This window comes from Macaca nemestrina, chromosome 5, assembly GCF_043159975.1.
Source record: "Macaca nemestrina isolate mMacNem1 chromosome 5, mMacNem.hap1, whole genome shotgun sequence".
Classification (NCBI taxonomy): Eukaryota; Metazoa; Chordata; class Mammalia; order Primates; family Cercopithecidae; genus Macaca; species Macaca nemestrina.
The window spans coordinates 113,376,595-113,393,147 of NC_092129.1; the positions used below are offsets into that span (position 1 = coordinate 113,376,595).

Here is a 16,553-nt window from a genome sequence, read left to right on the forward strand (position 1 = left end):
TTGACCTTTAAATCTTCTAAGTATTTAATGGCTGCTGTTACATTATCGGAAGTCAAGAGTGCACTTTAGCTCAAAATACACCTAAAATGGTTAAAATGATCAAAGGTTTTTGAAGAATTTTTTGCAGAAGCTAGACTGACTAGCCTTTCACATGAACAATTTTAAACTAAAAACAATATTCACCCCTAAAAAGAGAGTTTTGTATTCCAGTTTTTATTATCTGTAATATTTTCAAAGAAGCAAGAATATTTCTGGTTTCTTTTAGTTACAGTATAAGGAACATGAAAATAAGCAGAAGCCCCACTCCTTCGGTCTGAAAGATATTGAACAGGCTTGGGGCAAATCAGCTGCATTCCACTGGGTACATTATGTTCATTTCTGCATTTGGAGTTGAGTCTCAGGGAAAATTTCAACTCAAGGGCATGGCCTAAAGGAATATCAATTCTGCTTGTTTCTGAATGACCCTGCAGTATCCAAACTCATCTTACCTGTCCATTAAAAATAGCAGAGTTTTTAATAAAAGTATAATTGAGATCAGGTGCAACTGTTATTGCATTTTTATATAAAGAGTATTAATAGATATTAATAACAAATGCATATCACTGCCACATCATGAATACAGTTAACCAGATATCAGTGCATGAACTACCTGGAAATTTTGAGCAGACCATGCTTAGAGAACTGTGGTTATTTATATCAGATACTGAGAAGAAAACTGATCTCCTGGAGGACAGCAGATATAAATAGCAGTAGAAAGAGGAGCAGGGAAAGGAACAATTGTATATGTGAACAGATCAAGTAGAATGTTTGCAACCCTTATGAACTTTGAAAACTATTTCCAAGATTGCATTACAAAAGCATCTATTACACAGGAAAGTTTCACTGCATTAAGTTTAAGAGAAATACAAATTATTTGGCAATCCTTGAATTGCATGACAATAAAAATTCAAATGACCTATTTACAATAAAGAATACTGAAGCTATCTTCTAACCAGGGCTCCACTGTGACTCCACTCCTAGAGAGATTCTCTACCCCTCCCCCCACCACAAGTCACTCTAGAATACTTGATAACCAAGTCTAGAATTCATCCCCAAGCCAATAAACCTTCAGTTGCTTCCAGTATTACTGTATGAAGACAGTTGAGAGCCAGTGGGAGATACAGGCTCATCGGCAGGACATGAAGTGGGTAGGTTGTAGGTAGTAGCATGAACAAGTTACTTAACCATCTGATATTAAGTGACCCCTAAAACTTAAAACAGAAGATTATGTCCTTCAGACTTAGGGGACAATTCAGTTAGATTTATCTGCTTTTCCAGCAACCACCAGATTTCCTGTTCTTTCATAACATATTCTTAAGAAAAGACAGAAACTACCACCAGGAAGTGTATTTGTTTGCTTGGGTTTTGTTTTTTTCTCGTAGATCTGTAAGTGATCCTGAATCATTCCTTTATTAGTTCATACATCAGCTAATGGGGTAAGCTATGTTTCCTCTCATTTTGTGGCTTTACAGTACATCAAGACCACAATAACATAATCTAAGGTATGTCTTTCCTATTCTAATGCTCCAAAATTTTGTTACTTAAAATGAAGATTATAGACCAGAAGCACTTGCGTAACTTGGAAGCTTGTTTGAAATGCAAATTTTTATTTTCACCTCCTCCACCTCTGTAACCTACTACATCAGACCCTGCATCTTAATAAGAATCCCAGGTGATTCATAAGCTCACGTAAATTTGAGAAACACTGCCCTAAGAGACACTAGGACCCTTACTTTCCCAGGTGAGAGAGAATCTCTTCACCTTTGGGACTCTTTCTTACAGGCTGGCTCCCAAAGGTGATAGAAAGTCATGGGGTGCCATCTCTGCAAGTAAACCACAAAATCTTCCTGGCTATTAATTATTATTAGAAAAGCCACAGAAAAGGAAATACTGTGTTCTCTGATGTGACACTTTGACACCTTAACCATGGAGCTTCCTTTCAGAACACTTTTACTGGGCAATCTGACATTCAAGCTCATGCCAATCAAAGTTCAACTCATTGCCTATTCAGCTTTTCTAAACATCCCAACTCCTGTTTTCACCCCCAGGAAAAGGGCAAGACATCATTGACTTCACCTAAATTCTCATCTGCACTCTCTTCCCTAATTTCTAGGTGACCAATGTTATCCTGACACTTTTAAGTTTTTCCCCAGGAAAAAGCCCTCTAATGGTGTTACTTTGGCACCAAGGGTCATTACACTGCAAACACACTGAACAACTCAGAACAATTCCCAGGTCTCCCTCCCAAAAGATGCTCAATCAGCATCAATAAAGTTATAATTAGAGGGCAGGTAAAGGAGACTGGAGAAGGAGACAAACGCTAACAGGACTTAGGGGCTTAGCAGCTGAAATCCTTAGGGATCTACCTATAGGGTTCAGGGCATAAAATGGCACCAGCAGCTTGCTGACATTTTCAGCACACAATCCAACTTTCTAGAATCTTTTCATTCATCTGCATAACTCTGCTTGGAGAAGTCTTCATTCACCCTATGATACTCTTGTCAGAATTTCATCTCCCTTATGGGCTGGGTGAATATAACTCTATCACTCAACTATATCCATTGCCTGCGATCTCTCCCCAGATCCTCCACAAATCCTGCCATAAAATTGCTATTTGGACTTAATCTTTCTTTGAGAATCCCATTTTAGCTTTCAATTCAGATAACCTACGCAGACTTCTTCAGTCTCCAAATGTAACAGGTACTCAAGGCAAATGTAACATCTGCAGAGAATTTCGGTTACTCACTAGTAGGGAAGTTTCTCTCAAGACAAATTGAACCTGACAGCCACTCTGAATTCCCATCTTCTTCTCAGAATGACTCAAACTTGGTCTGCCTTCACGTCGTTCCCCCAATTGCTTTGCTAGTAGATCATATGTTCCCTGAGAACAGGTCCTCTGATTTGTCTCTTACTTCCAGTGCTTTAAACTGGCAAATAAGAAGTACTTAGCAAATATTTTTGAAGTGAAGATAGTTGGAAAAATGACAGTAGCTCTCCGCAATGTCACTATCCAGGGAAGACACTGAAATTTATTGAGAAGGTTATGGGATTACTGTAATAAACACTTGGAAAAACAATTTCTCTGGCACCTCAGTTTGTTAGTAGCCAACACCTTGATTTCAACCAAGTGAGACCCTGAGCACATAATCCAAATAAGTCTTGCCTACACTCCAGACCCCAAGAATCTGTGAAATAATAAATTTATGTGGTTCTGAGGCACCAAGTTTATAGTATCTTGTTACCCAGAGCTAGATAATTAATATAATAGCCTACACTTAGAGTGCTATAAATATTCTGAAAATACAATAATTAACTTTATTTTCTCATTTTATAGATTTACAGTGCATGAAGTAGACTCTGAAAGACTTCAGGTCCTGGGACTATCGAATAGTCAGTAGAGCTGCTGTGGGAATTAACAGTTCCTCAGTCCTAAATCCTCAGCTGACTGAACAGACCGTCTGCAGCCCCACTGCCTTCTCTGATACAGAAACAAATTATTTAGGTGACTGTGATTTTCTTTAAGTGTTGTATTTGTAAAAGTGGTTTCTGTATTATCATTTCTAAGAAAGAATAGGTTTTAAAATGAAATTTAGTGAAGCGGCAAAGGCTCAGACTTTCTATTATGAAATGAAGGAAGTTCAGAAGCAATAGAGATGAAGCACAGTAAAAGTAAAATAAGCAGTGAGTGGAAAGGTCATTGAGAGAACACGATGTGGTAAAATTTAAGATTTTTTTTCCTTGTCTTTTGTGTTGGCCCCATAACACACCACAGATGGTTGCGTCAGTCCTTTGGACATAGCACTATTGTTAGACTTTCAGCAGAGCTACTCCAAGGAATTATGTAGCTGATTTCTATAATTCCCCCACAATTATATCCTTTTTGCAATTCTCACATTAATTCATAATTCCTTTTTTTTTATTTAAAATAAGCTTTATTTCCAAGAGCACTTTTAGGTCCACAGCAAAATTGAGCGGAAGTACAGCGCTCCCATATACCCCCTGGCTCCACACAAGGTAGAGCTTTCTCCACTGTTGAGATCCCCCACCAAACTGGAACATCGGTTACAATCAACGAACCTACCCTGACCCATCATTATCACCCAAAGTCCACGGTTTACAGTAGGGTTCAATCTTGGTGTTGTACATTATATGGGTTTTGACAAATGTATAACATATTTACATAATAATAGTATCACATGGAGTAGTTTCATTGCCTTAAAAATCCTCTGGGTTCTGCCTCATCATCCCTCCTTCTCCCTAACCCCTGGCAACCACTAATCTTTTAACTGTCCCTATAGTTTTGCCATTTCCAGAATGTCATATAGTTGGAATCATACAGCACACAGCCTTTTCAGATTGGCTTCTTTCACTTAGTAATATGCATTGAACATTCCTTCATGTCTTTTGATGACGCAATACCTTATTTTTTTGCCCTGAATAATATCCCATTGCCTGAATGTGCCACAGTTCATTAACCCATTCACCTACTGAAGGACATCTTGTTTGCCCTAATTTCTTAATTTTTTTTTCTATGTTACCATGCAAATTATTGTAATTGACCATGGAAAATAATGTCATAAATCAACACAACAGCAGAAAGAAATAAAGAAACATAAGATATTATAAAGAATATGTGAACTTACATATGTAACAAACCTGCACGTTGTGCACATGTACCCTAGAACATAAAGTATAATAATAATAAAAAAAAGCAAACAAAAAAGATTATGTGAACTGAAAGTCTTACCAGTTTATTAACATACTGTTTCAGATATACTAAAAAATAGTAAATGGACAAAGTTGAGAACCTAAAGTGTAATATAATATTTCAATATATTTATAGTAATTTAGAGAATAATTTTTTTTTACACACCAGAATATCTGGATTCTATAATGAAGTCTCTGGGAATTGAAAGCAGCCCAAGAAATTCTCCTGGTGAATGATGTCACAAGGTCCTGAGGCTGTTTTGAATCTGAGAAACCTGGAAAGTCAACATTTTGAGTCCTCTCTTGTCAACAGATTATTTTTGCCCTGTAAGGTAGTATTTTTCAAACTTTTTTCACCCAATCCATAAGTAACAAATTTTGTATTCTTGCTCTCCTTTCCTCTCCTCTGCCCCCTACCTCTCCACCTTGCACCTTCCCTGCAGAGAAAACTGAGACAAGTTTCATGAAACAATACTTACCCATAAGTATTATGAAAAGCACAAATATAAGAAAGTCAATAGGGAATGTGATTTCATTAGCATTTAAATGTAAAAGGAAATGTTTCCAAAATAAATGATACAAAAGTAAACAAACAAAAACCAATATATAGTTCTCTATCCATTAAATTGATATTAAACCCTACTAATGAGCCAAAATTCACAGGTAGAACACCACCCTCCAATGTCCACCCAAGCCTTCTCTCAGACACTCTCAGGAAATGCTTCTAACTGCACCAGGCTGGTGGCTTTCCAAGAGAAAAAAAAATCCCCTCTGTTTTCTGGATAGGAGTCACATACCTTTATCCTTGGTATGCTGTTGTCCCATCAGAGGCAGTGCTAGCTTTGTTTGATTGCTGATTAGACATATCATAACAATTACATATTTTTTCTCCTTTTATTATAAATATTCTACTAACATTAAATAATATATATGATGAAAGTTATGATCAAATGTTACTACTAAAAATGAAACCTGACTGAGCTTGGTGGCTAATACCTATAATCCTAGAAATTTGGGAGGCCAAGGCAGGCAGATTACTTGAAGCCAGGAGTTCAAGACCAGCTTGGTCAACATGGTGAAATCCCGCCTCTACTAAAAATATAAAAATTAGCTGGACGTGATGGCGGATGCCTGTAATCCCAGCTACTTGGGAGGCAGAGGCAGGAGAATCGCTTTAACCCGGGAGGAGGAGGTTGCAGTGAGCTGAGATGGTGCCACTGTTCTCCAGCCTGGGCAACACAGTGAGTGAGACTCCATCTCACAAAAAAAAAGAAACCATGGTGGGAGGGATGGCATTGGGAGTTATACCTGATGTAAATGATGAGTTGATGGGTACTGACGAGTTGATGGGTGCAGCACACCAACATGGCACAAGTATACATATGTAACAAACCTGCATGTTGTGCACATGTACCCTAGAACTTAAAGTATAATAAAAAAAAAAAAGAAAAAAAAAGAAACTTTGTTTATTCATCATACAGTTGACATTCTTTAAAAGCTCTGTATTACAAATATCACAAATAGTGTCACATCAAATTGAAAGTATTTTTTAAAAGAAAATGATAATACTTTCACGTTTATACATTGCCTATGTAAATTTTTTCCTTTGAAATCTTTTTTACATGTAAGCATAATTTATATTGTTAATTCTACACTTTCTCATTTTACATTACTTCATAAGCAGATGATCATATCTTTTCTTAGCAATTTATATTCATCATTTTTTTGTCAATGTAAAGCACACTACTATTGAACCATAATTTACTTAATTATGCCCCCTATTATTGGACACTGAGATTGCTGCCACTTTTTAATATCATACATAACACTGCTAACGTTCTTTGTACAGAAACATTTTTCTTGTTTTCTTGGGTTATACTCCTGGGAATAGAATTCAAGGGTCAAAGGGATGATATATTTTGGAGCTTTTGATATATTCTGACAAAAATTGTCAGTGTCACAAACCTTATGTTAAAAATTTGAATTGGGGAAATCCGTGTGTGTGTGTGTGTGTGTGTGTATGCACATACGTGTGTGAATCTTAAATTGTGAGTTTCATGTTTCTTAAAAAAGACTATTAACAAAAGAAGAAACAAAAATAAAAGAAATATCCATTTTTGAAGTTGCTATGCTAGTTATACACATTCTGCCATAAAAATTTGTTTTTAAATTATTTAGCTTAAAAAAATAAATATTGTCTAAGTAGTTTTTCAAATTTATTTAAAAATGCCAGAAAAATGTTAAATTTCTACTTGTTATATAAACAAAGCTTTTATACAAATTACAAGAGAAATGAAAGCTTCTTCATTTTTCAAAGCATCTAAAAAACTACATTTATAAAATTCTTAAAAATAAAAACAATCCAATTTGCTTAATAGAAGACTCTTCTAATAGTCACCAATAACAATCTGAATTCTAAATCTAGAGGAATGACAAGTTGTATTGTGCTTGAAACTCACTAATTCAAAACTTTAAGTTTTAAAAATAAATGAAAAATAGTTCCTAAAAATTAAGATTTTTCTTTGATTATTGAAAGATATATAGTCATTTTTATGAAGATAGTTTAAAGACACTGTATTTAGTGCATTATTAAGACATTAAAAATATCAGTAGTTCTCTATTTTATATAAAAAGAATAACTCTTTTAAGAGAAACATTGGAAGTTGTTTATTATAATAATGGCTTCAACCTAATCTTCAAAATATGCCATTTGAAAACACCTAAAATGCAAATAATGTCTTCAACACTCTTCTTGAAAGAAACGGTAATTCTCATATTGGATTCTGCTGAAATAAAATAATTATGAAGGTGCAGCTTTGTCCATACATGTCCTGAATTATATAATTCTTTCAGGAGATCCATCCTACAAATACTGCTGATTTTAAGTTTAAATATAGGTTATAATAATCAATTATCATTAGCTGTTTAGTCTAAGAAAAGAGTTTTTTGATCACCAAGTTATCCAACAGCAAATCTTGCATCTTGAATTTTTTTCCAGTATGTTAGGTATTTGCTAAACTATCCACAAGTAGTCATTTGACTTCTTTTCTGACCAATGGCCTTCCTCTTGTGCCAATGTAGAAGGCTTAGGGGCTGAGTTACAGAATTTGTAACTGTGCACAGTTAATTAATTGATACTAGAATTATCATGAGGTTGAAGTGAAATTGAAAATAAGATTAAAATAAAGAATCATAGAATTAGAGTCCCTTGATTTTACAGCTAAGAATACTGATCTGTGAAGAAGTTATTCTGTTACTACAGAGCCTAAACTGGCAATCTTAAATTTTAAATTAAATTACTAAAATTATATGACAGAACCTAAAATTATTGCAGTTTGTGATGTATAAATTGCAATATCATCCACCAGTTTTTCTGGGCTTTACTGCAATAAAAGGTTATATGCCTATGAAGTAGAATAATAGCTTGTGAGTAAAAAAGATTAATCTTAACTGGGTATCAAAAGGGGGATTTGAAACCACAGCACAACTAAAAGTCTCAAACATCAAATGAAATCAGCTATAACTTCAATGCTACATTAAAAAAATACTAGTTATTGAACATGATTTAAAAAATTTGTGTTAAGCACTTGATACCATATTTTAAATATGAATATATTATGATAATATTTGATTATTCATGAGACTACCTCATTTTAGATCAAGCAATAACAATTTAACATTCAATTAAATAACATATTTCAGTCTTGAACTTAAGAGGGAAATCACAGTATTACGAAGCTCCTCTGAAATCAAACTTACAGCTCGCTTCTCACTTTGACTTTAATTAATTTTTAAATATCAAGATCTAATCTCAAGCCCATCCCACAGAATTACCCAGGTTGGTCTTTTGTCTTCATTCTCTTTCCAATGTAGCCACTTTATTGCCCAAACCAACAAGTCTCTTGTCCTTCCTTGTCCCCTTGTCCTCCCTTCACACCCATTTGGGAGAACTTCAACCCTGTGTAAATTAAACTGTCCTCCTCAGCTACCTTATACCTGAAGTGTTGAGCAGAGCACTAATGGAGAAAATGACATAGCCATGTGGATTGGAGGAAGTACAAATTGGAAATCTTCAACCTCATGGGGCTGCAGGGCTGATGCAGGATCTGTTCCTAGGCAACTCATTCCTCAATTACCCATTAGAAACCATTAAGACGTACAGTTGCTGTCCTTGTTGTCCTCCTCAGCACTTAGGAGCCTCTTAGCCACACTTACCCAGGTTTTCTTTCTTCCTCTTACACTGGAGATTCAAGGTTAATACTTTCACATATTCTCCAAATTCCTCTTGCTGCTGACTTCTCAGAAGCTTGCTTCAGCATCTCCTCTCTTTCTTATACTGTCTGTCTCTTACCTTTGTATGGCTTTAAACTTGTTCATGACTCTTCCATTTTTAAAAAGATAGACATAAAGTGTAACTTCTCCCTAACTCAATGAGCATCACTGCTTGAAAGTATTTTACATTTATCTTCCTTGGTGCTCATACACTCCTCATCCTTATCTTTCCACTAAAGCTACCTCGTGTTATTCCTCAATGACCTTTATATGGCTAAATCCAGTAAGTATGGCGGCTCTTACTTTACTTGACATCTATAGCCTTTGAAGTGTTTTTCTTTACTTCTACAGTGCTGCTATCGCCTAGTTTCACTTCTCCTTGTTTTTGGTTCCTTCTCTTGTCTCCTTTATTCACTCATCCTCCTGTTCCTAAATGTTGTATTATTCATAGTTCTGTCCTCTTTTCACCCTACACAACTCACCGTGGCTTAGTCACAGCATGGCTTAAGGCTACCCTTAAACTTATTTCTCCAGCTCAGTTCTTTTCCTAAGTTCAAACCCTCTCTAGTCCCATGTGAATGTCCAACTAGCATCTTAACCCCATTTCACAGAAAACTGAACACACCTTATTTTTGCTACAAAATCTACTTTCCTTCCTGTTTTCACATCTTAGTGAAGGGTAATACTTTTCCCATAGTTGTCCAGGACAGAAACTAGAGCATCCTCCTCCTTTCTTTCCCCCATTTTCCCCACCTCCTGATTCAGTCCATGCCAAATACTGTAGTTTCTTCCCCCTTCTCCCACCTCAAGGACTTGCAAGTCACTTGCCACGCTTTACTTTGTTTAAGCCCTCATCATTTCTTGTCTAATGTGCCTCTTTAGTACTCTTTTCTTTGAATCTTGCTGACCTCCAATCCATTCTCACTGTGACTCTATAATCATTTTTCTGAAATGCAAGTCTGAGCACATCACATCCCTGCTTCAAGTCCTCCAGTGATTCCTGCACTCAAGCATAATGGAAAAACCAATTAGTTTGACCCAAAGGCCCTTTATGATCTAGTCACAGTGGTTTCCTCTCCACTTTCATCTCTTCAGTCATTCCCAACTGAAGATAGACATAAGAGCAGGCAAAGTCCTTAAATAAACAGTGCTCTCTTTCACTTGCTAGACTTCACATACTCTGTTCTTGTTGGGCAAGTTCTCTGCCTATTGGCACTTCTCTTTAGCTAACTAATTCTATCCTCCCACCACCTCCTCCCCTCCCCACATATACAACCACACCCTCCCCTGCAACTGATCCTTTGGGACTAAGCCCAATTTCCACTTCCCCTCCCCTTCCTAATGCTACTCCCCGACTCAGGCTTCCTCAGGTTCCTGTAGTATGTGGTCCCTCTTACCCTGAGCCCACCTCTGTCAGATCACTCTTCACTCTGCACTAGAAGTATCTCTGTATCTATTTGCTTTCCACACTAGATTTCATATTACTTAAGGCAGGGACTATGTCTTAATCATCTTTGTGACCCCTATACCAACTGTAGTTGTTGGGGATTGTATTTTAACCCCTTACTGAGGTTCCAATTCCAAAGAAAAAAAGGGAACATGTGATTCAATTACTCTTGAAAACATCTTCAAGTTCAAAAACTACAAAATCAAAGCAGCAATATCTAGCTTAGGTTTTTCTGAGCACTAGTTTGTTTTAAATTATTCTAAAACATGATAACTAATTGAACTGTACTCATTTACTCACTTTCCTATTTTCTTCTTGGTATTTTCCTTCTCACTTCTCAACACGTTTGGAGGATATAGTTTTTTAAAAGTTTGTTCCTTGTGGAAGGACTGGAAGTTGTCTCCCCAAAATCCATTCTCTCCTTGTTCCTTAGTAACAGAATTTCTATATTGTTGGGAGCAACCTCTTGTACACTTAAGGAGGAGACGAGTGACAGAGTGGGGCTTCTTGAAAAGTACTAGAGGAGAACCGGCTTCACTTGAAGGCACACACATTTTTCCTTACTCCTCTTTTCTTTGTCCTCATGCCTGAAATGTGCATGTTGGTGAGAGCTTAAGCAGCCATCATGACCCATGAGGCAAACTTGAGGATGGAAATCACACACTAAAGATAGTAAAGAGGGGGAAAAAAGCAGCCTGAATCACAGATGTGTAAGTTATTCCCATAACAGTGTTGGAATACCTATACCCATAACTCATTTACATGAGAGAAAAATAAACCTTTATTGTATTGAAAGACACTGTTATTTGGGATAGCTTTCATATGGAGCCAAGTCTAATAAAAATTCTTGGATCCACTGCTTTTCTGCTTCTAAATGACAACTGCTCTGCCTTCTGAGACCTTTCCATCTCCATTGTGCTTTGCCCGTGTTGTGTGTGCCAGACAAATCTTGTGGCTTTCCTTGAATAGGATGAGAAAAACTAGTTAGCACCCAATATGCTATCTCTACCCACCTGAACCCTCATTTTCACTAAAACTTTTATCTGCTTACTTATAACATCTATCTGTTTCTTCTAATCTGTGGGAATTTGGAGGTAGAGCCATGGTTAAAACAGCTGGAGTCCCTCCTTTTCAGTATCACATATGTTAAGCCATAAATAGAATCAGAAAGAGAAAAACACTTAATGAGAAATATGCAAGAACCATATGAAGAAAGCTTTTAAGATGCTTCTAAGGGACATAAAATACATAAATAAAAATGCATACTATGTTCTTGGATAAGAAAATGTACCATAAAAACATTCGTCCTTTCAGCTAATTTGTAAATGTAATAGCACACTGAAAGTTAATACCTTTTTTTTTTCTCAGAACAAAATAAACTCATTCTAAAGTTTATATGGAAAAAGAAACAAACAAGAGAAGCCAAGAAAATTCTGAAAAAAAGTGTAATGAGGAATGAGTAACTCTACCACATAAAAACACTATAAAGCCTCAGTAATTAAAATGAGATGAAGCTACCGCATGAATAGAGATGTAAATTTAAGAAGCAAAATATAAAGTTACAGACACAAAAAATACATGAAATTTTGGTGTATGATAAAAGTGGCATTTCATATCTGTACAGAAAAGATGAGCTATACAACAAATGATGCTAAGAAAACTGGGTGACCATACAGAAAAAAGTTGAATCCCTGTCTTACATCACACCAGAGCAAATTCTAAAAGGATCAGATAGTAATGTAACAAAACAAAAAAACAAAAGTACTAGAATAAATGTACAGGAAAATTCTTTTTATAACCTCAAAGTGGTGGAAGGCCTTTCTATTACCTAAAATTTAAGTGCCATAATAGAAAAACTAATAAATTAATCCATATTAAAGAAAAACAAAAAAATTCTAAATAGTTGTTTAAAATATAAGTAAAGTCAATAATATGAAAAATATTTACAATTCAATTAACCTAAAAAGGACTAATTTCCTTGGCATATATGCAGCTCCCACAAAATATTCACTTATCTTTTATTTATTTATTATTTCTTTCTTTATATAGTGACAGGGTCTTGCTCTGTCACCCAGGTTACAGTGCAGTGGTGTGTTCATAGCTCACTGCAGCCTTGAACTACTGGGCTCAAGTGATCGTTCCACTCAGCCTCCTGAGTAGCTAGGAGTACAGGTTCATATCACCATGCATGGCTAACTCTTTAATTGTAGAGATGGGATTTTACTATGTTGCCCAGGCTGGTCTCAAACTCCTGGTCTCAAACGTTTCTCCCACCTCAGCCTCCCAAAATGCTGGGATTACAAGTGTGAGCCACTGTGCCTGGCCCTAATATCTACTGAAGGCAGTGAAAGCCAACAACCCAATAAAATATAGGTCCAGTATAAGAAAGTAAATTTGTTTAGAAAAATACAAAAACTTCTTTAATACCTGAAATAAGTTCTCTCTCATGCATAAAAAGGAAAAGCAACTTCATTTTCACTTCATTGAGCAAATTCCAAAAGTTTATTAACACAGAGTTGACAAGATTGTAGATGAAGAAACCCTCTTTATATTATTGGTGGAAGTAAGTACTGCTAGAAATTCTATTTAAGGCAATTCAGTAGTTTCTTTTAAAATTAAAAACTCATAAACCAGGCCAGGCATGGTGGCTTACGCCTGTAATCCCAGCACTTTGGGAGGCCAAGGCAGGAGGATCACCTGAGGTCAGGAGTTTGAGACCAGTCTGGCCAACATGGAGAAACCCTATTTCCACTAAAAATGCAAAAATTAGCTGGGTGTTGTGGTATGCCCCTGTAGTCCCACCTACTCGGGAGGCTGAGGTAGGAGAATCACTTGAACCCAGGAGGCAGAGGTTGCCATGAGCCGAGATCATGCTACTGCACTCCACCCTGGGTGACAGAAAACAAAACAAAACAAAACAAAATAAAACTCCTAAATGCTTTGACTTTACATTTCCACTTTTATAATTTTTTCTTACAAATTTATTAACCCATGTATAAAAAGACACACCTACAAAATTAGTCATTGCAACAATTATCTATAATAGAAAAACACTGGAAATACCTTAATTGCCCTTTAACAAATAATGGATATTCATTAAATGGAATAATATATAGCTCTAAAAAATGAGGGAGCTCTTAATGCACTGATATGGAAAAATCTATGATATATATTAAGTGAAAAAAAGAACATTGCACAGTACTTATACTACTATTGTGTGTATAAAAAAAGATAAGAAAAATAAAAATATATTGGGAAGTACATGTTCACTTTATACATTTGCGTACTTTTTGATGCTTGGGTCCTTAAAATATGCTACCTAGGCAAAAACCTAAATAAGTATTTATTAGTAAGATAAAGAAAGAAAATATATCACTGAGAACTTTAGAAATCTCAAGACCTGTGTAATTATGTACCAGGAGATGTCATATTAATGAAGTACAGAAAATGTCAAAAATAAAAGGAAATGTCTTTCTTTGCTTGTCTTGAAGGCCCTGATGACTTCTGAATACATTCACCAAGGCAAGTGTTGATACAATCTTTTTTTCTCTCTAGCTAATTTCCAGGGAACAGAAGTAATACCTAATCAAAGAACATTACATAACTTCCTCCAGAGTAGGAAGACCTGGCAATTTTCAGAATTGCTATGGACCAATGACTTCTGTGTACCTCTCATTGTCCCCCTTTTTGAATGGAGTGTTCACAGGATAATCACAATGAACATTCTATTCAAAAGGTGGACAATGAGAGGCACACAGACCAAAGTACTCCACTATTACATGTTGGCAGTGTGTGTTGGGGGGCATTAGATAACTTGTCTTTTAAACTAACAAGCCTCCAGATCAAGAAGAACTGCATCTGGAACAGGTATAAATAACAAGATCCTGGAGTTTGAACTTGATTTCATACTTATTATTAAAAGTATGAGAATTTCCCAAAATTATATTTATATATAAAATGAGACGAAAGTAAGCTATTTTGTGTGTGGGTGGCATGTGAATAATTGTGATCTAGAAGGTGGAACATGGTATATTGCATTATTGTTTCTAATACTCTTTCCCATAACTATACCATATGCTATATGACTTTGCATAACCTAGCACTAGAATCAAAGGATATTTTCCTTCCTAACTGATATTAGGCTTGGCCATGTGACTTTTGCTGACAAGTAGTATGTTAGCAGAAGTATACTAGCAGAGGATTAAAATGTTATTGCCAGGTTGGGCTTTGGTGTAGTTACTCTGCCTTTTGCCATGAGAAGACCCTGCCTCATATAGCTCCTGGTCCAAGAAGAATGAAAGAAAGGTGCAGTGGACATAGACCCAACCTGCAACTTAAGGCCATGAGAAGACTCTGCCTTATAGAGCTCTTGGTCCGAGAAGAACGAAATCAAGTTGCAGCAGATCTACACCCAACCTGCAACTTATGGCCATGCCCAGCTGAAGGCAGCCTAGATAAGCCAAACCTCAGCTGACACCAGCCAAACTAAGAGGAAGAAATAAATACTTCCTGAATACCTCTCAGGTTTAGGTAATATATTATGCAGTATTATTGTGGCAACAGCTAACTAACATACCAATCCAGAAACCTGAGGCATTATTGAAGGAATACCAGTTGCTAGCTATTGATTCTAAATTATTTTAGAAGCAATCATGGTAAATCACTGCTATATGTCTACAAAAGTAAAAAAGAAATCCAGAAAAATTGTGAAATCAAAGTAGCTGCCCTCAGAAAACAACAGGGATATTCTCTGAGAGAGATGGACACTGAGTACATAAATGCCATCACTGAATTTTCATGTGAAAACATTTTTAACTTAATATGAAGAATAATGTTTAGATATTATGAGATGACAATCTTACACAAACTGGTAATCATACTTCAGAGATGGGCTTGACATTTTCTGCATTTTTAATTTCCCCATAAATCTTGATCAAGATGTAAAGTAGGAATCTCCAGCCCAGGAGCTAAAAGTGACGATGCGAGAAGTTACTGCTCAGAACACCTCTCACTTTTTGTCCCTCTTGCCCCAGTGGCAGGTCATACTGAGACCCTGCTGTGCTACATGGGGTATATGGTTCATCACAGTTTAAAATTAATGGTTACATTTACTCAGTTTCAAGAAAGTGTTTTCATATTTAAGGACTGAAGTATTATAGTAGTAAACCAACTGACTTGTATTCCAACAACAAAAAAAATCACTTCTCTGCATGTCACAACTGAGAGTGATCTGAATGGTTTATCTTTAATAAGTAAGCCTCAAGATTGCTTGAGCCCAGGAGGTTAAGGCTGCAGTGAGATTTGATCACACCACTGTGCTCCAACCTGGGTGACACAGTGAGACCCCATCTGTAAAACAATTTGAAAATATTTAAAAAGCATTAGAACTAAGGCTTTCATCTTTTTTTGCTCCTGCTTTTTGTATCCTCTCTATTTTATTCCTCACTGTTCTTTCTTTCCTTTAACTATGAAAGAGAATTAAAGATAATATTAAATTTTCTTTGCATTTATTCAGCAACATTCATAATCTGTTCTCCATTCTTTTTTAATCATCTGATCATCTCCCCTATTTGCCGTGCCTGCACCGGCAGTCACCTTTTACAAGATTTTTTAAAGGTGCCCTGTTTACCTTGAACTTTAAAATTTATGAAAAGAAGCTGTTTGTTGTGAGAATATGGCAATATTAAAAAACAGATTTTTATCTGTACTTTGTAAATACCTAGGTTTTTCTGGTAAGTGTAAGGGCTCATGTTATTATTGTGAATTAATTTTTTTTAACCAAACATCAATTTTTTTCTTAGATAATGTGAGATGAGGATTTTTATACATAAGAAATCCATTTATTCTGCCTGTAAATTACTTTGTGATTAAGTCATTTTAGAAAACTGTGCTAAGAAAGCTATGACTGTGATGTGTCCATTTTTGTCATAAACTATCTGATAAATGTATAACTGATTTTGTAGATGATTTTCACTATAAAATTCAAATATTCTAATCCAAAATGGAGGTTGTTACTAAGAATAAAAGACACATACTATCTTTGGTGATTAAACACAATCATTTTTAAAATGTTTAATTGACAAATAAT

General features: G+C 35.8%; 1 protein-coding gene and 1 long non-coding RNA gene across 5 annotated transcripts in view; one reads left to right on the forward strand and one right to left on the reverse strand.

Moving 5' to 3' along the window:
• LOC105479465 (potassium voltage-gated channel subfamily Q member 5) overlaps window positions 1-16,553 on the reverse strand; it is a 566,685-nt gene that overhangs the window by 447,807 nt on the left and 102,325 nt on the right. The gene's annotated exons all lie outside the window — the stretch shown is intronic.
• Window positions 1,079-5,040, forward strand: LOC139363371 (uncharacterized). The gene is made up of 3 exons (XR_011623618.1): window positions 1,079-1,187; window positions 3,374-3,541; window positions 4,916-5,040. It is a non-coding gene; the product is annotated as an uncharacterized lncRNA (long non-coding RNA).